The sequence below is a fragment of the Vulpes lagopus genome, chromosome 10, assembly GCF_018345385.1.
Source record: "Vulpes lagopus strain Blue_001 chromosome 10, ASM1834538v1, whole genome shotgun sequence".
Taxonomy (NCBI): Eukaryota; Metazoa; Chordata; class Mammalia; order Carnivora; family Canidae; genus Vulpes; species Vulpes lagopus.
The window spans coordinates 59,572,859-59,599,042 of record NC_054833.1 but is presented as its reverse complement, the minus strand read 5'-3'; the positions used below and the strand labels follow the sequence as shown (position 1 = coordinate 59,599,042).

General features: G+C 44.6%; 1 protein-coding gene across 3 annotated transcripts in view; it reads right to left on the bottom strand.

Annotated features, from left to right (window-relative positions):
• NDEL1 (nudE neurodevelopment protein 1 like 1) overlaps window positions 1-24,545 on the bottom strand; it is a 50,638-nt gene extending 26,093 nt beyond the window's left edge. The window contains exons 1-2 of one of the 3 annotated variants that reach the window (XM_041771838.1): window positions 24,482-24,545; window positions 9,480-9,543 (exon numbers count right to left, since the gene is read on the bottom strand). The gene's annotated coding sequence lies outside the window, so the exon portion shown is untranslated. Of the gene's footprint in view, window positions 1-3,997; window positions 4,155-9,479; window positions 9,544-24,481 lie in introns of those variants that run through there. The other 2 variants (XM_041771837.1, XM_041771836.1) reach the window with 2 other exon arrangements.
• Between the last annotated feature and the right edge of the window lie 1,639 nt (window positions 24,546-26,184).

Genomic DNA, 26,184 nt, shown 5'->3' with positions numbered 1-26,184 from the left:
AGAAGTTATAATGACTATCAGATGCTGTCCTTGCATCTAATATTTGAATTTTTTTAAGATTTTATTTATTTATTCATGAGAGACAGAGAGAGAGAGAGGCAGAGACACAAGCAGAGGGAGAAGCGAGCTCCATGTGGGGAGCCTGATGCTGGGCTCGATCCCTAAACCCCAGGATCACACCCCCGCCAAAGGCAAAAGTCAAAGGCAGCCCCACCACCCAGATATCCCTATTTGAATGTATTTTAATGTGCAGCCAATCCTTCTACAAATAAATCTTATTTGTAGAAGAATTGGCTCAACAGTTTTTAATCTACAGACATTATCATTCACATGCTCAATGTGAAACTTTTCTGGGTGAGGCTCTTCTGTTGACATTGGCTCTTTACTCAGTATCAGAAGACTCATGAGTAGTAAAGACACTGAGAAGCACTGAGCTAAGTAGTGTTCCCTAAGGAATCTACCTGTTTACACTTCTGGGTGTGCTATATTCATTTGTCCCTGATTTTTGGTTCCTAAATAGGGCCATATTCTTAATACAACCACCAACTTTTCCATCAGTATCCCCTGGTGACTTGGGTTTTAAATAGACTTTCCTGCGAAACTTCTTCAATATCTAGCTCTATTTCTTGTCCTCCTTGTCCAACTACCTAGTTCAGTGTCAAATAATGCTAGCAAAACTAATATGTGTTTTTATTTCACACATGCATCTCCTATTTTCTTGCTGAATCTTACACAAATTGAAAGTTGACTACAATTTTTAACAGGCTACTTTTACAACTTGTTTATTGGCTCCTCAAACAGTATAATCAACAACTGAAGCCTTTTACTAAAATGACCATTGCCTTTTCCAGAAGAAACCAATTAAAAACATTTAACCCGGGAATAAGTGGGAGAACCAACACAGCAGTAGTGGGGAGCCCAGACACTGGAGCGAGACTCCTATATTCACTAGCTAGGTGACCTTGGGCAAGTTACTCAACAACCCCATGCCCCCGTTCTTCACCTGCACAATGGAGATAATAATTAAAATAGGGCCGTTATGAAGATTAAGGGAATTAATATTTATAAAGTAATTAGTATAGAGCCTGGCACATTGTAAATACAGCATAAATTTAATTAAATTGTAAAAAAAAAAAAAAAAGTTTAATAGTGGGCCTCTGAAGTATGACCACAAAATAAATGTGCTTCAGAACTTATATAAATGATTCCTTAATTTCTTCCAGAAGCTATATCCATAGTCCAATGATACCACCATAACTGAAAACATTTTTCAAAACCTGTTTTGGAATAGCCTTCAAGAGCCAGATTAAAAACTGAAGGAAGGGGGATCCGTGGGTGGCGCAGCGGTTTGGCGCCTGCCTTTGGCCCAGGGCGCGATCCTGAAGACCCGGGATTGAATCCCACATCGGGCTCCCGGTGCATGGAGCCTGCTTCTCCCTCTGCCTACGTCTCTGCCTCTCTCTCTCTCTCTGTGACTATCATAAGTAAATAAATAAAAAAATAAAAACTGAAGGGAAAAAAAAAAAAAGTATTTGTGGTCACACCTCATTCTTAATGCTTCCTGATTGGTATTACCTGTTTTACCACTCTGGTTTTATTCATCAGAAGTACCCTTCCCAAAAAAAAAATCAGAATTTTTACAAATGATCAAAACTTGCTACTACCATAGATATTCAAAAGATCTTCTCAGGAGCTGTGGAGATAGTCTGTTCAGTTTGTTTCAGGTTACAGGGGGAGGATGTGTTCACTGTGCTATTTGAAACTATGTAACTGGAGATATGAAGGCTATAGAAAGTTAGCCAATACAGACAAATCACTGCTAAAAAATGTTTTTAAAAAGCTTTAACAATACATCAACAATCTTATGAGGCTGGTGAAAGCAGATAACTATGTACTCTCCCTTGCTCCCCAAATATTCCCTCCATACCATGTCTCACACAAATGGGAGTATGGATCTCAAAAATATGACAACTTTCACATAGGGCATATCACACACTCTATGTGACCTTCAGTTAGCAACTGACAAATCAACTCATTTGGGTGAAAAACAGCCTGTCCAAAATGCTATACTCACTGAGAACTACTTTTTGTGCAATGGTAAGAAAATCCATCTCACGTGATATGGTCATCCTATTTTTTTTTAATTTTTTTTTATTATTATTATTCATGAGAGATGCAGAGAGAGAGGCAGAGACACAGGCAGAGGGAGAAGCAGGCTCCATGCAGGGAGCCCAACGTGGGACTCGATCCCAGGTCTCCAGGCACACCCCGGGGCTGAAGGCCGCACTAAATCGCTGAGCCACCGCGAGCTGCCCTGGTCGTCCTATTAATAGTTCTACTATCGATGAATGAGATTGAGAGAGTTCTGGAACTCACTGTAGGTAATACATGCCTTTTAACCAAAATCTTCTACTTCTCCCAAAGGTGACATTTACAGAATTTTTTCCTTTCCAAAGCTGATCATAAATACAATCTCTGTCTCAGTCCTGACCACCAAACTTCTTCTTCTGCCTTACAAAGTGATCAGGAACTTATGTCAGAAGTCATTTTAAGCTTTAGTCACCACATTTATCTCAGCATGATTTAAAAGGAGAATAAAAATAAGTTTTGCAGATGTCATGAAACCCAGATGTAAGTGTTTACTGAGGTTTTCACTTATTTTTAATGTCCCTTACCCAACTCAAATTTATTAAGTTAAAGGAGTCTACATTGAACTGAAAAAGAATAGCTTTGTAAGATTTAGCAACTATGTGGACCAAGTCAACCTCCAACCAGAGCCACCCAAGGTCTTCTTTGTTCCTTATAATCTCCCAATTTTAAATATTAGTTCTAATAAAAATTTGGAAGAGTTACCTTCCTCCGCTCCCCTTTTACTTCTCTTCAACCCACGACTTAAGGTTGCATTTACCGCACCTCATGATTTAGCAAAGGCGTTACCCTACTTCAGAAGTGGATCAAGAGCAGCACAATTTTTCACGCAGAACAATCAGCCAGCGACCCAAGAGCTGGTTTCAGACAGAGTAGGATTCTCTTGATGCGTGAGTAGCAGTTCTCATCCCAGATGAGTCTGCTCAAAAAATATTCGAAAGCATCTTCTACTAGGTTCTAGCAAATTTTCGTCAGGTCCAATTTTCTGCCGTGCTTTTCTTGCTGAGAAGGGTATAAAAATCACAAACACACACACACCGTAATTTCGAAGCAAAAATGTAAAATCCCATTCAAACGAAGCCATTCGCCAACTGGTAGCATCCAAAGCACCGTATAAATTACTTCCTCCCCCCAGCCCCACCCCTACCCCCGCCGGGGCTCAATTTCCCCATCCGTCAAATGGAGGTCACACAATCAGGCACAAGCACAGGATGATGAGATTCAACAGACAGCAAGGAGTGTTCTGAAATGCGTCAAGGCGCTGCAGAATTGTAATGTCATTATCGGCACCGAAAGAACCCCTCACTTCCTCCGCAAAACTTAAAAGGTTACTTCGGTTGCTTACGAGCAAAACAAAAAAAAAAAGAAGAAGAAGAAGAAGAAGGCGAGCACAGAGAGCTCGAAACTGTCCCCGGTGCGGGGACACTTTTGCCAACTCCAGGAGGGGCGGGGAGTCAACGGGGACGCCCCCGAGCCCGCCGTGGCCGCCCCCGCCGCCGCCGCCGCCGCCCCCGCCAGGAGAGGCCCCGGGCGCCGGGAATCCGAGCCGGCCCGAGCCCTGGCCGCCGAGGGCAGCCGCGGAGGAGGCGGGGGAGGGCTGGGCGCGCCGCGGCCACCAGCGCCCCGGCCCGCGGCGCCACGTCCCGGCCTGCGCCCGCGCCCGCGCCCGGCTCCCGGGGCCACACCGCGCACCGGGGCGGGCAGTTAGAGCGGTTGGAACAGCCGCCCCGGCCCGGCCGCCCCCAGAGCCCGGGCCCGGGCCCGCGGGCCCGGCCGGCTCCCCGGGGACAGGCCTCGGCGGCGCCGCCCGACCCGACCCCTCGGGAGCGGCCCCGCACCGCCCGCTCACCTCCAGTGTGTCAAAAGCGCATGTTCGCCGCCGCTCGACCGACGTCTCCGCTCCGCTGGCCCGGCCAGGCCCGCCCAGCCGCTCGGCTCCGCTCCCCTCCGCGGCCCGGGGCTCCCCTCCGCGCACCTCGGCGCCGGCTCCTCCCCGACACGTCAGGGGCCGCCAGGGGTCCGAGGCCATTCTGTGACGCACGGGGGCGGGGCCCGGAGCATGCGCGAGAGCGCGCGCGCGGCCGGGGCGGGGCTGCGGCGCGGAGGGCGACGCGGGGAGGAGGCGCGCGGGCGCGGCGCGCTGACGTCTGGCTGGCGGCGGCCTCTGCGCAGGCGCTCCCGGGCCTCGCGGTTCCCCCGAAAGGGGTGCGCTGTTCCGGGGAGGTGCCGACCCCCAGAGGGGTGACACCCTCCTGCCTCCCCGTCTTACAGCCAGCGAGGCCCTTCGAGTGTGAGTCTCAGGGAGCTCGTTTATAAGGACTCACCTCGGAGCGCACCCCCAGCACCCCGGTCCCCCTCGTCGCTCCCACCGAGGCCTGCATGGTGTTGACGGCACTCCCTCCAGCTGACATTGCACGCCCCGACTTGTCTCCCTCTGGCAGATTGTAAATTCCATGAGGGCTGAGCCCGCCATCCCCCCACCCCGTCCAAGGAGCTTGGACACACAGTGGGCATTCAGATACTTGCTGATCAGAGTGAATGGACTCGTTGAGGGGCATACAAATACATCCCCTTATATATTTTGCATCTCTAAGTGTATGTTATTTGTGGGTTTCTCCCCCTGGGGCCCCTGAAGACTCTCACATCCATAGGGGACTTGAGACAGAAGAGGGCTGAGGGGGTACTCAGCTCAAAAAGTGGAGAGGTGAGGATGAGCAACTGCTTGGGGAGCAGCAACTTGAGTAGAGCTGTTTTAAAAACACCTCTAGGAACTTTTACTGCATAACGTGCAGTGTAATTATCTCTGATGTCAATGCTCTCAGAATTGGATCTGTGGGTTTTTTGGACACGGTAATCATGTGAAAGACAGGCCTCAAGGCAAAAGCAAGGTGAGGGTGGGAGATCCAGTTACGTTTTTTGAGGCAAATGGACATAAATGAGAACAATGCAAGATGGACTGGAAGAGGGGTCCAAATCAATAAAAATTGGAGATGTGATGAATGGGATTTATGAGAAGGATGGCATGTTGAGCTAGACTCTGAAAGATAGAGGCTTGAGAAGATCATGATAATGACAGTAAGAGTAGTCCACTTTTGTTGTGCTGTGTGTATGCACTGGCAATGATGTGAAAGTTTGGTGTGCATAATTTAATCCACACAACGACCCTGTGAAATAGGTACTGTTAGAATTCCCATTTTATTGACGCCTGAGTGGCTCAGCTGTTGAGTGTCTGCCTTCGGCTCAGGGCATGATCCCAGGATCTGGGATCAAGTCCCACATCGGGCCCATTGCAGGGAGCCTGCTTCTCCCTCTACTTGTGTCTCTGCCTCTCTCTCTGTGTGTGTGTCTCTGTGTGTGTCTCTCATGAATAGATGAAATTTTTTTTAAAAATCCCATTTTACAGAGAGTCAGCAAAATGGTGTTGCCCAAGGTCAATCAACTAGAAAAAGAATAAAATATAAAAGAGGACTCAAGATCCAAACCCAGATGTCTGGATGGTTTCATTCCAGAAACCATACTATTAACCTCTACTATACTGCCACTCAACTAAGGGGATCTGTTCACAATAACTACCATTTATTGGGCTAGAGCACTGTGCTAAGTGCTTTATATAAATTGCCTTCCTCAATCCTCATAAGCAGCTGGAATTATTACCTCAAGTATATATATTACAAAAGTGAGGCCCAGAGGAACTGGAGTCTAAACCCAAGGTGGAGTTTAAACTAAGTGTCCAAGCCCAGTGACCTGTGGGACACTGCGGAAGCTCTTTCAGGTCTGAGGCTCTGCTTCCCTGGTCAAAGCTGTGGTCTGACCGATGAGATCACAGGCAGAGAGATAATTAGGCAGGGAGGCCTTCCTGTGGACCTGGAGCCAAGATATAGCAGTCCCACCCGGAGAGGAAAAAACAAAGTCTTCGAGTCTTGTCCCCGCCTCCTGGCTGAAGTCCTGGGAAATACACTGAGTCACCTAATGGCAGGCCAGGCCCTGCAGAAAATGTTGGCATCATCTTGCAGGCCACCACCCCTCCTACTCAGTCTGGATCCAGAGTTGGTGTTTGTCAGGACTCGTGCATTGGCCCCATCTTAATGAATGGGCTCTGCCTGGCCAGGCTCTCAATAAATAATATCAAAGCCCTTTACTGATCTTCCGCTGTGCTGTTGCGCTTTCTCCCAAGTAATAGTCAACAACCTTTGCCCCACTCCCTGTTTCCAGTATGCCCTTCCAGGAAAAGTAAAGTGGAAGTGAAGCCAGAAAGCAGTCTCGAAGGGGAACAGAAGTGACAAAATCAGCTTTGTAAAGGTAAAAGAGATGAGTGAGGTTGCTGCATCTTCTGCCTTCATAAACTCTTTAGTAGGGGTTTCCTGAGGCATGGGTCCTGGCACAAGGTCCTCTTCGGGTCTTTGGAGCCAAAGGGGTCAATATCACAGTTGACCATGCACAGCATCTCACCTTCCCTCCCACCCCCTCAGAGACTCGGGAAACAGAGGCCAGTTTCTACTGGGGGAGGTAGGGGTTGACCAGTTGCCTTAGGAGAAGTTTGGCCACAAATGAAAACTCCAGCTAATGAGAATGTAGGATTCCAGCCACATCACACACAAAAGACCTGCTTCCTGCAGGCCTGCCTTGAAAACGCTGGAGAGATCAGGTCCATGTAACCCTCCATTGAATCAGGTAAGCAGAGATCATAATCAAAGTTTTGATTCAGCCTAATAATCTCTCCATAATTTTTTGGCCAATATTTTCTTTTTTTAAGATTTGTTTATTATTCATGATAGACACAGAGAGACAGAGACAGAGACAGAAACAGACAGAGACACAGGAGGAGGGAGAAGCAGGTTCCATGCCAGGAGCCCGACGCGGGACTCGGTCCCAGGACTCCAGGATCGAGCCCTGGGCCAAAGGCAGGCGCCAAACCACTGAGCCACCCAGGGATCCCCTGGCCAATATTTTCTGCTGGCCTTTCAGGGCATAGATCTCTTGTGCCCAGGCTGGCCAAGGGACTCCCAAAGGGTGGCTGGTTCCTAAAAGCCAGCTGGATACATCTACCAGACATCCCACCACCACCTCCAACTCTGCCTGAACCCCACACAAATCCTCCCTTTGCCCCAGTGGAAATTTCCAAAATAAGTTTCATGTTTCTGACAATGTGTTGACACTCACCTAGTTACTAAGGCACAAAAGGCCTCCTCCGATCCCCTTAATTATCCCCTTTCCCAGGGTTTTCCCAGCTTTCATTTCCAGGGTTTTCCCAGCTTTTATTTCACTCTTGAGGTCACCAAACCCTGGTAGACTCTCCCATCATCAACTCTCTCAAATCCATTTTCACAGTATTTTCCTCCTAGATCTTCCCAGTTTAGACCATGCAGCCATCAGAATAACTTTTGCTAAAATCCCTTTGGCGATAGACAGCATCACTGGTTCCAAAACTTGTTTCAGCATTCTGTTGCCTTTGTGATAAAGTACAAACTACAAAGCCAAGCATTCAAGGTCCTTCTAACCCACTTCTACAGTCTACTTCCTGAAGTTCACCTATCTGGTTCTGGCCAGACCCTCCACTGTGTCTCCCAAACAGTTCCCTTCCTCTCCGGGCCTCTTATTGTCTCCCACTGCACTATGGACTACAGCTGTTCCCTAAGCCCGGCTAACCAACCTTCCTCTCTGCCTTTTGAAGTCACATTCATAAGTTTCCTTCTCCAGGAAGCCTTACCTTATACCTAAAGCCCCCAAATCAGTGCTCCTTCCACTGAGTTCAAGTAGAACCCCACATAGTTCACAGGAGAATTGCTGAACATGACTTTTTGGTCATGGAGGTGTCTAAGCTCTCCCCAGGGAGTCAAAGCTCATTGAGCACAGGGGATGTCTGTCCTACTATTGATTATCCTACTATTCCCCAGCAACAGGTATTTAGCAAACTCTCAGATGTGTTTCAATTAGGGACGCCTGGGTGGCTCAGTGGTTGAGCATCTGCCTTCAGCTCAGGGCGTGACCCTGGGGTCCTGGGATGGAGTTTTGCATCGGTCTCCCCACAGGGAGCCTGCTTCTCCCTCTGCCTGTGTCTCTGCCTCTCTCTCTGTGTGTCTCTCATGAATAAATAAATAAAAATTTTTTAAAGAATAGTCATAATAATAATAGGGTTTTTTATTTAAAAATTATACTCCTGGGGCAAAAAAATATATATATACTCTTGGACCTTGAGGTAAGAAGTAGTTTTCTAGAGAGAGGTAAGTCTCTCATTCATCAGCTAGGAGTTTAGTGCTGGCTCTGTTCTAGGCCTTGGGGTTCAAGCTGTCATCACTATCTAAAGCACCCCACCTCCACAGAGCTTATCTTCTAATGGGGAAGATGGATAATAAGGAAACAGATCAATTTATTTCTGTCAGATCATGCAGATGCTATGAAGAAAGATGCCCAGGGTAAAAGCATAAGGTGTGGCAGGGGCTGCTCCCGGAGTGAATATCGGGCTTAATGACATGGGATCATCTTCTCTATAAAACTGACAAGACCCTTAAAATAGAAGACTGCTATATAAAATGCAACAGAGATGTGGAATTAAGAACATAATAATATATGCCAATGCTCTAGATAGAGAAGCTCACTTTCTATCACAGTGCCTGGCATAGAGTGGGCAGCCAATAAATACCGATTGGGTGAACCACTTGCTAAGTGGTCTACAGAATGCCCAGCCTTCGGTCAGATGATAAATTCCCCCTTCTAAGATAAGGCATGATAACCAGTTCGTGTCTGATTCAAGAATACCCACTTCTGGGGCACCTGGGTGGCTCAGTGAGCATCTGCCTTCAGCTCAGGGCGTGACCCTGGGGTCCTGGGATTGAGTCCCACATCGGGCTCCCCACAGGAAGCCTGCTTTTCCCTCTGCCTGTGTCTCTGCCTCTCTCTGTGTGTCTCTCAGAAATAAATAAAATCTTTTAAAAAAAAAGTCTTTGCTTAGCCTTTTTTTCCTCCCCATTAATGGAACCTGATATCCTGCCATGCTCCCATGAATCTCTTGGAGCTGCCCTAATTATTCCCCAGCAACCTACCTGAATTGTGGGCTTCCTCCCGTTCTGGAACTATCTGAAGCCTTGTGGCATTCCTGGCTTCAGAGCCTCCACTCCCCCCAAGCTTCTGTCTTCACTGTCAGCCCTGGCTCCCAACCGGCCGGCCCCTTGTGTCACTACCCACACCCCTGAGTGATAGCTGCCTCCGCAGGAGAGGATGGCACGACATTGTTAATTGCTAGCATGGTTAACACCTGGCAACCCCAAGGGCTATTGACATCACACCTACATAAACAATGTGACCATCCCCAGACAAAAGATCTCCTCACATACCTTTACACAGGCAAGGTGGCACTGATTTTGTTCACTCCCAAACCATTCTGATGAAATGACAAGGCTGAAAAGAAACGGAGTGTTTCTTACCAAGCTGAGCCAATCATATTAGGCAATTTCAGCCAAATTCCCATTACTGGGGAAGCCAGTGAGTCAAAGTTACCAGGACTGAATGATCATGCACGCAAGCATCCAACAGATCGTCTTTTGAGTGCCCGCCCTGTTCTAGGATCCAGGAATAGAGCAGTTAATGACACAAGCTCACAGAAAAGACAGGAAACAGAAAAGAGAGACACATTAGCCCATCAGGTAGTGATAAGTACTGAGGAGAAACAAAGAGGCTAGAATTTTTAATATTTTTTTATTTCAGGGGGCATTTAGGACAGCACCTGGCACGTAGCAGGTGCTTAATTGTTGAATGAACAAATACCCTGCGACGAATGTTTTTTAAGTTCTGGGATATTTTCTTTGCTCTCAGCTGCTCCTTCCTCTTTTTTTTATTGTTTTTTTTTAAGATTTTATTTATTTATTTATTTGTTTATTTATTTATTTATTTATTTATTTGAGAGAGAGAGCGCTCAAGCAAGGGGAGGGGCAGAGAAAGAGGGAAAGAGAGAATCTCAAGCAGGTTCCTTGCTGCACGCAGAGCCTGACGCAGGGCTCCATCTTACAACCCTGAGATCATGGCCTGAGTCCAAATCAAGAGTCAGATACTCAACCAATTGAGCCACCCAGGTGCCCCTTCTTTTTTCTTCCTTTAATCAAATCACTTTTTATTATTTAGAACTCCAGTAAAGAACTCTCCCATAAAACAAAATAAGCAAGAAGAAGCAGCTCACAAAATTTAAAAATACAGGTGACTAACGCGCATATCATATTCACCTTGCTGCTAATCAAAAGCATTCCAAATAGAACAGCAAAGAAGGTGGGTGCCGGCGTGGCTTAGTTGGTTAAACATCTGCCTTCAGCCCAGGTCATGAACTTAGGGTCCTGGGATGGAGTCCCACATCAGGCTCTTGCTCAGTGGGGAGTCTGCTTCTTGACCTCTCCCTCTGCTCCTCCCCCCTGTGCTCTCTCTCTCTCTCTCTCTCTCTCTCTCATATCAAAAAAAGAAAGAAAAAAATCTGGAGAAGCTCGAGAGAGTTTCTTTTAAAGAAGAAGGAGAAGGAGAAGAAGAAGAAGAAGAAGAAGAAGAAGAAGAAGAAGAAGGGCAGCAGTAAGGAAGAGATTCCATATTTCATCCAACAAATGTATGAGATTTTAAAACAGTAGACTCCAATATGCAGATGAGAGCACATAAAAATTAGTACTGCCGTGTGCAGCGCCCAGGGGGTGTCCCTAGGTGAGAGCTTTTCTGGTACACAGCTTAGCAGCAGGAATTAAAAACTTTAAAATGCGCAACCCCTGTGATCCAGCCTCCCCTCGGAATTTATCCAAAGAGAAATAGCAAGGATGTGTGCAAAGATTTTTCCATTAGGATTTTCATCAAGGCATTGTTTAGCAAAAATTTGGAAGCAAACTAGGCAAAGAGGTGAGTTGAGTGGAATGATGTGATTGCCCCACCATACCACAGTACACAATTGGTAACAATGTTACTGACGAATATTTAAAAACAAAAGATAAAAAAATAATAATAATAAAATAAAAACAAAAGATATTCACGGATACGTGCTTAAATGAACAAATTACACATATTGTTAATACAATCCCACTATTGTAGAAGAAGAAGAAGAAGAGAAGAAGAAGAAGAAGAAGAAGAAGAAGAAGAAGAAGAAGAAGAAGAAGAAGAAGAAGAACATGTATACATTAAACATAGAAAAGTTTGGAAAGGTAGATGATGTTAACAGTGGCCAGCTCTGGGAGATGAGATCACAGGTTATATATTTTTTCTCTTTCTCTCTCTCTGTCATCTGTTCTTCCTTCCTTTTTTGTTTCTTTTCTGTACCTTTGAACCAAAAATGATTAAATGTATATTTTTTAATTTAAAAAACATAAGAAAGCAGCCACACTTAAGATAATTTCCTCAAAATTCTTTGCAAGTGATTTTCTCCAGTCTGTGGCTTTAGGACCTTTTTAAACTCCATCCTTGCAGCCAAGTCTTTCCAGCATATACAAGAGTGATGTGGATACACTGGGATCAGTAAGTTTTAATTGGGGGGCTCCTGGGCAGCCTGGGTGGCTCAGTGGTTTAGCGCCACCTTCAGCCCGGGGGCCTGATCCTGGAGACCCAAGATGGAGTCCCACATCGGGCTCCCTGCAGGAAGCCTGCTTCTCCCTCCCTCTGCCTGTGTCTCTTCTCTCTCCCTGTGTGTGTCTTTCATGAATAAATAAAATCTTTTTTAAAAAATAGGGGGGCTCCTAGTGGTGTGGCACTGATCTTAGGAAATACCTTCTTCTGCTAAGACTCCCTGATTGGCCCAATCTGATGTGATTCCCTCCCATAAGCATGTACATGATCAGTTTCCACCCTACAATCTTTTTCAACTTTGTAAACACCTGTTAACTGACAACATAATGATATTTGGGATTTTGAATGGTGGAACTACCTTGGAGCTACCTGGAACTACCTGGAACTAACCTGGAACGTGAGGATTGCTTTTCTGTGAGAGGTGGGGGAGTGAGGGGGAGGAGTCTCAATAAGGGGAACAATACCCTGACCGTGTATAATTATAAACTAACTTGGGATCCCTGAATGGCTCAGCGGTATAGCGCCTGCCTTTGGCCCAGGGTATGATCCTGGAGTCCCAGAATGGAGTCCCACATCGGGCTCCCTGCATGGAACCTGCTTCTCCCTCTGCCTGTGTCTCTGTCTTTCTCTCTGTGTCTCTCATGAATAAATAAATAAAAACTTTTTTTAAAAAAGTGTTATTTAAAAAAAATTATAAACTAACCTGAGTCCCTGGGATCTTGGAGGAAATTGCCACTAGCCTTCATCCATCCCTACCCAGTATAATGCAGAGCAGGTTCCGATATCCACTTTGCAGACTGAAGAAGGGGAGTTTGTGATCTGAACACGAGAAACATTTTCTGCTCGAAATTAGATTGGGCTTTTTTCAGGAGTGTATGCTCCATGGAGGCTGATTTTGACTCACAAATACTGAAGTGCAGAAACGAAACATCCCAGGTTTTGTGTTAATTATGGTAGAGGGACACCTGGGTGGCTCAGTGGTTGAGCATTTGCCTTTAGCTCAGGTTGTGATCCCAGGGTCCTGGGATTGAGCCCCGTGTCGGGCTCCCCGCAGGGAGTCTGCTTCTCCCTCTGCCTGTGTCTCTGCCTCTCTGTGTATCTCTCATAAATAAATAAATAATCTTTAAAAAAAAAAATCATGGTAGAAATGTGCCTGCCATGAAATTCATGTCCTTTGGAGGAGAGTGGGCCAGGCAGAGAAGATGTTGATTTAAATGCTGGCTGCAGGACCCAGGTGTGGGTTAGAGCAGAGTGGGGGGAGAGGAGGACAGGAAAGCCTTTTCCCCAAGCATGTTGCTGTTTCAACGATTTTCAAAAGTCATGTGTTGACAGGACAGTTATTAAAACCCTGATAAAAAGATATTAGAGGCAGGGCTGTGAGAACAAGAAGCCCAGACACACAGAGAAGGCATCAAAGGGTGGAAGGACCCACCCTCTACCCCCAGCCAGAGCCCCGCCCCTTCTCAGGTCTCCTCACCCTGGTGTGAGAACCTGCAGTCTCTGCCTGGAGCCCTTCCCTCCCACCACCTTAGACATCCAGGAATTTCTTCTACTCGGTCAAATTGGGCCCCATCACAGGTGATTTTGCCCACATCTTGAGAGTCTCGGGTTCTTTCTCTATAAAACGAGCAGGTTGTTGGCAGCTCCCATGAGTCAGGACGAGTCCTGCCCTCTAGGTGCCCAGCACCCTCATGGGGGAGGTGCAATCCCTGCCTCTCCCGGGCCAATTTACCCTACAGTCATGGCAGGGTCAGGCCCCTCCTCCTTCAGTGCGGGCAGGCAACTGAGGAGTCTAACTCTCCTGCCAAGTTCCTTTGCTATGCTCTAGAGAGTCTCTGACCTTGCAGAATGAACCACTTCCAAGGGCATCCCAAGTCGGGTGTATTCGACTTCTGCGGCCGCTCTAACAAATTACCACATGCTTAGTGGCTTAAACAACACTACTGTATCCTCCTACAGTTGTGGGAAGTCAGGCATCCAAAATGAGACTTACAGGGATAAAATCAAGGTGTTGGCAGGGCTGGTTCCTGCTGGTGGCCACCTCTCTCCAGCAGTGCTTCTGGGGTCACGTTGCCTTATCTGACTCTGACCATCACCGCCCCCCCCCACCTTCTTCTCATGAGTACCTTTTGATTACGTGGGGCCCATGTTGATATCTCAGAATAATCTCCCCATTTCAAAAGCTTTCACCACCTCGGCAAAGCCCTTCTTGCCATATAAGGCAACACATAGGTTCTGGGGGTTCAGGTGTGGATATCTTTGGGGGGCTGTTATTCTGGCTACCACATCTGATGTTCTCATTTTACACTCTTCACAATATTTGTCATTTCTGCATATCATCTTTGAATTTTCTTTGAATTGAGTCCTTTTTTTTTTTTTTTTTATGATAGTCACAGAGAGAGAGAGAGAGGCAGAGACACAGGCGGAGGGAGAAGCAGGCTCCATGCACCGGGAGCCCGATGTGGGATTCGATCCCGGGTCTCCAGGATCGCGCCCTGGGCCAAAGGCAGGCGCCAAACCGCTGCGCCACCCAGGGATCCCTCCTTTTTAGTTTTTAAGTAGGCTCTATGCCCAGCATGGAGCCCAACATGGGTCTTGATCTCATAACACCAAGATCGAGACCTGAGGTGAGATCAAGAACTGGATGCTTAACCAACTGAGCCACCCAGGCATCCCTAAATTGACTCACTTTTAAAAAAATAGACCTAAATCCTTCATTAGCCTCATCCTAAATAATCATATCTATGAAATCGTGGAATTGATCCCAGTCCTATTTTCCCTAGTATTCTGAAAAATAAATACATAACAATTAAAATGTCAAGCGTCAGGACACCTGGATGGCTCAGTGGTTGAGCATCTGCCTCTGGCTCAGGTTGTAATCCCAGAGTCGTGGGATTGAGTCCCGCATCGGGCTCCCCACAGAGAGCCTGCTTCTCCCTCTGCCTGTGTCTCTGCCTCTCTGTGTCTTTCATGAATAACTAAATAAAAATCTTTTTAAAAAGTAAAATAATAAAATAAAATAAAATAAAATGTCAAGCGTCCATGTTTGTGCCATGTAACATCACTTTGCCTGCTACCAGTCATATAAAGGACACTCTTTGGGGAACAAAGATAGAATCCAGCCTGCTGGTTTTACAGAAAAGGGTAATTTGTCCAAGAATGTATAGCCACAAAGAGCAAAATTTCAGCCACACCCACAACTTCTTCCCCCTGCTCCGTGCTCACTCATCACAACTTGAAAGTGTGTCAGTTTTTTCTAAATAGCATCCCTACGTTGGTGATTCATATCACCTTGTGCTCAGGTGCCCTCCTGTTACACTCATGGATATTTTATATTTAGAAAGTGGAGTTTCCTATTACTTCCCCTGTCCACTAGCATTCGTACATTCCACTTATCTGTGTTCAACAGTTGCATGTCTACTTGGCCTGCATCTGGACAGCGTCCAAGCCCTGGGGAAAAATGATCTGAAAAAGAAGGTCAGTGGCCAGTGGTGACTTTATACTGGACTCATTGGCATCTGTCCCAGCTGCAGACTGCACTTCGAAAACCACTTTTGAGATGACAAAGTTCTTTTCCATCCACACAGTGTGGGATGGAATAATTACCCTCCTCTTACATAACGATCGGCGTGCAGTAAAAATAGCTTTCATTTATTGGATACTTGGTATGGGAAGGCCCTGTGATAAGTGCTTGCCAAACATTCATACACAGCAACTCTATGAAGTAGCTATTAGTGTTCCCACATTACAGATGAGAAAACCAAGTATCAGAGAAGGTAAGTAGCATATCCAGATCACACGGCAGGTGTGAAAAGTCTGTATTCATAGTGCCTTGGAAGATACAGGAGAACTTAAAAATCCACCAGAGATGAGGAAGGAGGGTAGGGAACCCAGAGAGGCTGAGCAATCTGCCTGAGGAAACACAGTTGGTGACAGGCTCAGGGACAAGATTCAGGTTTCTTCCACGCTCAGATCAATTCATTCTTTCTGATTTTCTCTCTTAAGATAGTATTTCTTGGATTATTTCTTCAGACACCTGCCTGATATGTTACTGTTGTCTCATCATTACAAACATCCCTCTTCCCTAGTCTTTTGGCCTCCATCCTGTTCACCCGGGGTGAAAGCTGTGGAGGAATCTAAGGAGAACCCCCAGTGACCTTTCTCCATCTCTTCCTCCAACTCACAGGAAAAAAAAAAAAAAAAAGACAAAGTGCTTGAAAATCTCTGTGAGTCCGTATTCACTGATTTGGAATTAGTAATCATTTAACTAGAAAAGGATTAAAGTTTGCCTTTTATCCTTCCCCCCTCCCAAAAAGAGATTGCTAAGCAGATAATATAGTAGAACAAGCTTAGATGAGGTCATGATCAAAAGGAGAACTTGTTAGTGAAGATTTTAACCCAAAAGAACTTAAATGTCCATCAATAGGGTATTGACTAAATAAACGATCATATACCTATACAATGGAATACCATGTTACCACTAATAATGATGTCATACAACAATGTATAACAATACAAAGACAAATTGTGCTTAGTAAGTTGAAAACATGAATACACATTAAAATGGCTCTTTTATAAGCACATAACTATAGAAAAGGTGATTCGTGTTTTCTCTTTTGTTCATCTATATTTTCCAAATTTGCCATAGTGAACACAGGTAGATTTCTTTCTTTCTTTCTTGCCTGTCTTTCTTTCCTTTTTTCTTTCTTTCTTTCTTTCTTTCTTTCTTTCTTTCTTTCTTTCTTTCTTTCTTTCTTTCTTCTTCCTTCCTTCCTTCCTTCCTTCCTTCCTTCCTTTTTTTAAAGTAGGCTCCACATTCAGTGTAGAGCCCAATGCTGGCCTTGAATTCAAAACCCTGAGATCAAGACCTGAGCTGAGATCAAGAGTTGGATGCCTAATCAACCAAGCCACCCAGGCACCCCTACAGGTTATTTTCTTAATCAAAGGGAGAGGAAAAATATCATTTAAAATTGTATACATAGTCATTAAAATCCACTGTTTTCTGAAGCCTGTTCTCTGAGACTGAATATATAAGAAGAGATTGACTTTGCCTCTTTACAGAGAGCTGGCCATATATCAACAATTTAACAATTTTGCTACCCCACTAGAAAAATGAGCAATGGATATAAATAAGTGGTTTAGAAGAAAAAAACACAAATAGTCAATAAATATGTGGGAAGATACTCAGCCATATCATTAGTAAGTTTTGAACATGTAAATTAAAATAACAATGAGATATCACTTTTTCCTTATCAGATTAGCAAAGTTTAAAATAAACAATAATGCTCATTGTTGTTAAAAGTATGAGAAAGCCAATACTTTTGTATAATGCTGGTGAGTGCAAATGTTATAACCATTGCAGTTACCATGTGGATTGAATACTTGTATCTTCACTTCCTCTTGAAACACCACAAAAGGCTGCCTGGGTGGCTCAGTGGTTGAGCATCTGCCTTTGGCTCAGGTAGTGATCCTAGGGTCCTGGGATCAAGTCCCTCATTGGGATCCCCACAGGGAGCCTCTTCCCTCTGCCTGTGTCTCTGCCTCTCTCTGTGTGTCTCTCATGAATAAATAAATAAAATCTTTAAAAAAGAAAAAAATCACAAAAAAGGACAAGAATTCTAATAGGCATAAATCCACCAAGACACAGTACAGAAGAGAAGACAATGATGGACACAAGGTGTTAACAGGATCTTAGAAAATGGAAAGTTAGACTGGTGAGTGGTAGCTGATGGAGTGGATCAGAGAAGGCTGGAAACCGAATGCCAACCAAAAGCAAAAAGTGTTATGCCTCTGACCCACAGACAGGCTCGGGAATTGGAGGTGGCAGCTGCATTAGAAGGTGTGGTGGGGCGGAGAAGATCTGTTGAAATTATGGTATGTTTACAAAGCATTTTAGAGGCTGACTTCACAGCCTAGGCAATGACAAGTCACTCACTCTAGCAGGAGGAGGACGTTTACTCTAGAGAAACCAAACCAGAGAAGCTCCAGACCAGGGGACACTGGGCCACATTGGAGGGCAAGGCTAAGTCACCATACTACAAAGAGAAGGCAGATGGAGGGAAGGTAGATTCTTCAAAGGCTGCATATGGAATGAGGAGATCCCAGCTTCCTTCCCCTGACAGCCTCCCAGAATGCCTGCAGCCTGACTTGTACCCCCAGGCAGGAGATCAGAGAGTTTTTCTCAACAGAACCCAACTGGCTCAAGAGAAGTCTCCCAACCACATGGTCTGCTCTGGATTACCTCACAGAGAAGCCCAACAGCCAACAAGACCCCCTCCCACCTGCCCAATCCCCGTACACACAGAGCCTCCAATCAGCTTCTAGTTCCTTGATCATAAAAATGAACGTGTAGCAAGGAACCACCAAACACAGAAACCAACTGAGCCACCCAGGCATCCCTAAATTGACTCACTTTTTAAAAAAAATAGACCTAAATCCTTCATTAGCCTCATCCTAAATAATCATATCTATGAAATCGTGGAATTGATCCCAGTCCTATTTTCCCTAGTATTCTGAAAAATAAATACATAACAATTAAAATGTCAAGCGTCAGGACACCTGGATGGCTCAGTGGTTGAGCATCTGCCTCTGGCTCAGGTTGTAATCCCAGAGTCGTGGGATTGAGTCCCGCATCGGGCTCCCCACAGAGAGCCTGCTTCTCCCTCTGCCTGTGTCTCTGCCTCTCTGTGTCTTTCATGAATAACTAAATAAAAATCTTTTTAAAAAGTAAAATAATAAAATAAAATAAAATAAAATGTCAAGCGTCCATGTTTGTGCCATGTAACATCACTTTGCCTGCTACCAGTCATATAAAGGACACTCTTTGGGGAACAAAGATAGAATCCAGCCTGCTGGTTTTACAGAAAAGGGTAATTTGTCCAAGAATGTATAGCCACAAAGAGCAAAATTTCAGCCACACCCACAACTTCTTCCCCCTGCTCCGTGCTCACTCATCACAACTTGAAAGTGTGTCAGTTTTTTCTAAATAGCATCCCTACGTTGGTGATTCATATCACCTTGTGCTCAGGTGCCCTCCTGTTACACTCATGGATATTTTATATTTAGAAAGTGGAGTTTCCTATTACTTCCCCTGTCCACTAGCATTCGTACATTCCACTTATCTGTGTTCAACAGTTGCATGTCTACTTGGCCTGCATCTGGACAGCGTCCAAGCCCTGGGGAAAAATGATCTGAAAAAGAAGGTCAGTGGCCAGTGGTGACTTTATACTGGACTCATTGGCATCTGTCCCAGCTGCAGACTGCACTTCGAAAACCACTTTTGAGATGACAAAGTTCTTTTCCATCCACACAGTGTGGGATGGAATAATTACCCTCCTCTTACATAACGATCGGCGTGCAGTAAAAATAGCTTTCATTTATTGGATACTTGGTATGGGAAGGCCCTGTGATAAGTGCTTGCCAAACATTCATACACAGCAACTCTATGAAGTAGCTATTAGTGTTCCCACATTACAGATGAGAAAACCAAGTATCAGAGAAGGTAAGTAGCATATCCAGATCACACGGCAGGTGTGAAAAGTCTGTATTCATAGTGCCTTGGAAGATACAGGAGAACTTAAAAATCCACCAGAGATGAGGAAGGAGGGTAGGGAACCCAGAGAGGCTGAGCAATCTGCCTGAGGAAACACAGTTGGTGACAGGCTCAGGGACAAGATTCAGGTTTCTTCCACGCTCAGATCAATTCATTCTTTCTGATTTTCTCTCTTAAGATAGTATTTCTTGGATTATTTCTTCAGACACCTGCCTGATATGTTACTGTTGTCTCATCATTACAAACATCCCTCTTCCCTAGTCTTTTGGCCTCCATCCTGTTCACCCGGGGTGAAAGCTGTGGAGGAATCTAAGGAGAACCCCCAGTGACCTTTCTCCATCTCTTCCTCCAACTCACAGGAAAAAAAAAAAAAAAAAGACAAAGTGCTTGAAAATCTCTGTGAGTCCGTATTCACTGATTTGGAATTAGTAATCATTTAACTAGAAAAGGATTAAAGTTTGCCTTTTATCCTTCCCCCCTCCCAAAAAGAGATTGCTAAGCAGATAATATAGTAGAACAAGCTTAGATGAGGTCATGATCAAAAGGAGAACTTGTTAGTGAAGATTTTAACCCAAAAGAACTTAAATGTCCATCAATAGGGTATTGACTAAATAAACGATCATATACCTATACAATGGAATACCATGTTACCACTAATAATGATGTCATACAACAATGTATAACAATACAAAGACAAATTGTGCTTAGTAAGTTGAAAACATGAATACACATTAAAATGGCTCTTTTATAAGCACATAACTATAGAAAAGGTGATTCGTGTTTTCTCTTTTGTTCATCTATATTTTCCAAATTTGCCATAGTGAACACAGGTAGATTTCTTTCTTTCTTTCTTGCCTGTCTTTCTTTCCTTTTTTCTTTCTTTTTTTCTTTCTTTCTTTCTTTCTTTCTTTCTTTCTTTCTTTCTTCTTCCTTCCTTCCTTCCTTCCTTCCTTCCTTCCTTCCTTTTTTAAAGTAGGCTCCACATTCAGTGTAGAGCCCAATGCTGGCCTTGAATTCAAAACCCTGAGATCAAGACCTGAGCTGAGATCAAGAGTTGGATGCCTAATCAACCAAGCCACCCAGGCACCCCTACAGGTTATTTTCTTAATCAAAGGGAGAGGAAAAATATCATTTAAAATTGTATACATAGTCATTAAAATCCACTGTTTTCTGAAGCCTGTTCTCTGAGACTGAATATATAAGAAGAGATTGACTTTGCCTCTTTACAGAGAGCTGGCCATATATCAACAATTTAACAATTTTGCTACCCCACTAGAAAAATGAGCAATGGATATAAATAAGTGGTTTAGAAGAAAAAAACACAAATAGTCAATAAATATGTGGGAAGATACTCAGCCATATCATTAGTAAGTTTTGAACATGTAAATTAAAATAACAATGAGATATCACTTTTTCCTTATCAGATTAGCAAAGTTTAAAATAAACAATAATGCTCATTGTTGTTAAAAGTATGAGAAAGCCAATACTTTTGTATAATGCTGGTGAGTGCAAATGTTATAACCATTGCAGTTACCATGTGGATTGAATACTTGTATCTTCACTTCCTCTTGAAACACCACAAAAGGCTGCCTGGGTGGCTCAGTGGTTGAGCATCTGCCTTTGGCTCAGGTAGTGATCCTAGGGTCCTGGGATCAAGTCCCTCATTGGGATCCCCACAGGGAGCCTCTTCCCTCTGCCTGTGTCTCTGCCTCTCTCTGTGTGTCTCTCATGAATAAATAAATAAAATCTTTAAAAAAGAAAAAAATCACAAAAAAGGACAAGAATTCTAATAGGCATAAATCCACCAAGACACAGTACAGAAGAGAAGACAATGATGGACACAAGGTGTTAACAGGATCTTAGAAAATGGAAAGTTAGACTGGTGAGTGGTAGCTGATGGAGTGGATCAGAGAAGGCTGGAAACCGAATGCCAACCAAAAGCAAAAAGTGTTATGCCTCTGACCCACAGACAGGCTCGGGAATTGGAGGTGGCAGCTGCATTAGAAGGTGTGGTGGGGCGGAGAAGATCTGTTGAAATTATGGTATGTTTACAAAGCATTTTAGAGGCTGACTTCACAGCCTAGGCAATGACAAGTCACTCACTCTAGCAGGAGGAGGACGTTTACTCTAGAGAAACCAAACCAGAGAAGCTCCAGACCAGGGGACACTGGGCCACATTGGAGGGCAAGGCTAAGTCACCATACTACAAAGAGAAGGCAGATGGAGGGAAGGTAGATTCTTCAAAGGCTGCATATGGAATGAGGAGATCCCAGCTTCCTTCCCCTGACAGCCTCCCAGAATGCCTGCAGCCTGACTTGTACCCCCAGGCAGGAGATCAGAGAGTTTTTCTCAACAGAACCCAACTGGCTCAAGAGAAGTCTCCCAACCACATGGTCTGCTCTGGATTACCTCACAGAGAAGCCCAACAGCCAACAAGACCCCCTCCCACCTGCCCAATCCCCGTACACACAGAGCCTCCAATCAGCTTCTAGTTCCTTGATCATAAAAATGAACGTGTAGCAAGGAACCACCAAACACAGAAAAGGCCTCCAATGTGAAAAAAGAACAAAATCACACAAAAGAAATTCAAGAGTAGTAGATACAATGGAGGAAGCAGAAGTAAACTGGAAAAAGAAAAACTTTAATATCTTCTGAGAAAAAAAAGGTATCACTACATCCATAAAACAAGAACATGGCGTTACAAAAAGGAGCAAGACAAAAACCTTTTGATTTTGATGAGAGTTGAAATTAAAATATGTGGCAGTTGAAAACAAGATGAAAACAGAGAGATTGTCTGATCTCTCTGATCCTATTGAGAGAAATTTTAAAGCCCCGTTGGAGAGGAAACAGTGATATGTATGTGAAAACTAAGAAAATAAAAAACTGAGGCAACCATCAACTCCAGGGGGGAAAACGTAGACAAAATGAAGGTAATAATAATAATAATAATAATAATAATAATAATAAAGTAGATAGCTCAGAGAACAATACTTTCCCTCTCTCCCTCCTGCTATTCATGCTCATGAGCTCTCACATTCTCTCTCTCTAATAAATAAGTAAATAAAATATTTTTTAAAAAAGGCAAGATAGATATTTATAAATTAACCTTAGACAATACTCAAATGATATTAAATGAAAAAGTCTTTTTTAAAGATTTATTTATTTATTCACGAGAGAGACACAAAGAGAGGCAGAGACATACACAGAGGGAGAAGCAGGCACCCCACGGTGAGCCTGATGAGGAACTCGACCCCCAGACCCTGAGATCATGCCCTGAGCTGAAGATAGATGCTCAACCACTGAGCCACCCAGGCATCTCAAATGAAAAAAGTTTAAAGGACAGAATTTGACATAAGAAACATTTGTTTTAAAAGTCTAGTCAAGGGGATCCCTGGGTGGCGCAGTGGTTTGGCGCCTGCCTTTGGCCCAGGGCGTGAACCTGGAGACCCGGGATGGAGTCCCACGTCGGGCTCCCGGTGCATGGAGCCTGCTTCTCCCTCTGCCTGTGTCTCTGCCTCTCTCTCTCTCTCTCTCTCTGTGACTATCATAAATAAATAAAATTTTTTTAAAAAGTCTAGTCAAAAATAAATAAATAAAATAAAAGTCTAGTCAACTTCCAGAATATTTAAAGAACTCCTACAGCTCAACAGCAACAAGAAACAACTCAATTGAAAAATGTGTGAAGGACTCAAATAGACATTTCTCCAAAGAAGTATACAAATGGCCAACAAGCACATGGAATGATGCTCCTCATCACTGATTACTACGGAAATGCAAATCAAAATTGCAGTAAGATACCACTGCACATTCAATAGGATGGATACTATCAAAAACACAGAAGGTGGCAAGTGTCAGAAAGAATGTGGAGAAATTGGAACCCTTGTGCGCCACTGGTAGGATTATAAAGCAACGCAGCCACTATGTATGAAGTAACACGATTCCTCAAAAAATTAAAAATAAAACTGCCATATGATCCCAGCAATTCCAATTGTGGGCATATACTCAAGAGAATGGAAAGCAGAGACTCAAACAGATATTTGTGAACTCATAGTCCTAGCAGAATTATTCACAATAGCCAGAGGTGGAAGCAACCTAAGTGTCTATGAACATACGAATGACTTAACTGAATGGTGTCTATACATACAATAGGATCATACTCAGCCTGAGAAGGGACGGCAGTTGTGACACATACTACGATAAGGGTGAACCTTGAGAGCATTAGGCTAAGTGAAATAAGCCAGTCACAAAAGGACAAATACTGTATGATTCTATTTATATGAGGTTCCTAGAGTCGTCAAACTCACAAAAACAGAAAGCAGAATGGTGGTTTCCAGAAGCTGGGGAAAAAGAGAGTGAGGAGGTGGTGTTTAGTGGGGACAGAGTTTCAATTTTGCAAGATGATTAGAATTCTGGAGACGGATGATGATGATGGGTGCACAACAATGTGAATGCCCTTGATGCTAAACTGTGTACCTAAAAATGGTACATTTTATGTTATGTATATTTTACCACAATACATTTTTAAGTCCAAAAATCATGAAAAACAAAACAAAACAAAAAACCTTTCACTTTTCTGTATTGTGGGGGTTTATATCGACTATTGAGCCAAGAAAAAAAAAAGTTGAGTTCCATTTAGAAAATGAAATAAAAGTAACCTCAACTCCTTTAAGGATATCATCTTACAGTTTATGAAACATTTTCATAATCATTGTCCTGCTTAAGCATCGCAAAAATCCCACAAAACAGAGACACTGTGCCATTGCCATTTAGTAGACAAGAAAACACGTTCAGAGGGAAGTAACTTGGCCATGAGTGAAACAAGGAGCCCGGACTCCTGGCAATCTCCTAACTTGGTCAGCTCAGTGTGATGTTAAGCATCACATGGACTATGTATATCTCAGGCAGCACCAGATAAACCTGTCTGAACCCAGGAAATTCTCTGCAAGCCTAGAAAATACCATCGAGGCAGCCCAGGAAGCAAAAAGAAACAACAAGGCAATGGGATCTTAGGGAGATGTGGACAGACAACACAGTGTTGGGACGCCACCAAAACAAGTGGCTGGTGTCACTCCCACAGAGGCATAACCAGCTTGACAAGCTGACCTCAGCCTTTGACAGTCCCTCCTACTACGTGGTTGGAGAGAAGGTCCACAGGCCACCAGGCGTCCCCCATGTTGGGGTGTCTCATGCTGGCCCCCACCTGGCCCAGACCTCCTCCAGTCAGAGCTCCCCGGTCCCCTGCTCCTCACCACCCCACCGTACCTGGTCCTGTGTCCTGTGCCTCACCAATCAGACCACCAGCAGAACACGGTTCCTAGCGCTGAACCAGCTGAAAACCAAGCAGAAGTCAACAGGAAGCATGAGAAATCACCGTATGACAAAAGAGGCACAAGGACAGGAAGTGGGTTCAGCCCGCGAAGGCTGGGGCCTGTCATCTGGAAGTGAGGCAATCCTGTCAGCCTCCTCACTGAGCTGGAGTCGAGCAACACTTCCTTCCATGGTCCCGAGGAAGGGGAGAGAGAGATCAGATCCTCACCCTCAGCCAGGCGTTCAAGGCTCCCTGTCGCAACATGCCTGTATGCTCTGGTCCCTGTATCTGGAGAAGAATGAGGGAAAAGCTGTCACTCGCTAAAGGTAGGAGCTGCGCAGCACCTGGCATAGCACATACGTGGCATAGAAGAGGATGAACTGAAGGCAGAGGGCCGTCATCACTTTTATAGCTGGGAGGCCTGAACGAGCTCTTGGGGTCTGAGTCTCACTTTCCACATCTGTGAAATGGAGGTAATACTAGCACCGGTACACACAGGTCTGTTTACACTTGAATGACATAATGTGTGTAACAGGCTTCACACAGGTCCCATGAGTCCCTGTCTGTCCCTCCTCCCTTCTGCCTCTGCGAATCTGGCCCACTCCTCAATCTATATCAGATTGGACAACCCTGGTCTGGTTCTGGTCTGGAGACTCACCCCAAACAGCAGCTATCATTTAGTCTCCCTATGTAGGAAGAGCACTGCTTCTTTTTTATTTTACTTTTTAAAGTATTTTATTTATTTATTCATGAGAGACTCGGAGAGAGAGAGAAAGGCAGAGACACAAGCAGAGGGAAAAGCAGGCTCCACGCAGGGAGCCCGGTGTAGGACTTGATCCCAGGATCCCAGGATCATGCCCTAGGCTGAAAGCAGACACTAAACCACTGAGCCATGCAGACATCCCTTATTTTATTTTATTTTATTTTATTTTATTTTATTTTATTTTATTTTATTTTATTTTATTTTATTTTATTTTACTTTACTTTACATTATTTTGTTTTATTTTATTTTATTTTATTTTATTTTATTTTATTTTATTTGAGAGAGAGAGCACAAGCAATGGGAGGGGCAGAGGGAGAAGCAGACTCCCCGCCAAGCAGGGAGCCTGATGTGGGGCTGGATCCCATGAGGTCATGATCTGCTATGCTCAACTGACTGAGCCACATGCGCGCCCCGAAGAAGCACTGTTTCTAAGAACTGCTACTGAGACCCTGCACTGGCTGACCATTCCTTTTCCATAGTGATGGGTTACCTCCCTAGGGACACCCAGTGAGGGTAGAGGCTGTGTGGATCTGTCTCTGATTCCCCCAGAACATCTAGCAGAGCACTGGAAGTCAGTCCATAAATGTCCGTGAGCCTTTGAGATGCTGTGGAAACACCACCCTATTTAATGCACGCAGGCAAACTCAGGAGCCTGGGCTGGGGACCCCACAGCAGTGGAGTGAGGCTATAGAGGCCAAGGCAAAGCCTTGCATGAGGGCAGGGCCAGGGTGAGCTTTGGCTCCTCTTAGCACCACTCACAAATCCCTAAAATCTTAAAAAAAAAAAAAAAAAAGATTATTCCCTCCAATTTACCACTCCCCCAGGGTGGGTGCCTAGCTTCTTCTTTTAGTGCACCCCAAGCCTTGCTGAGGCTTACTATGTGCCAGGCACAGT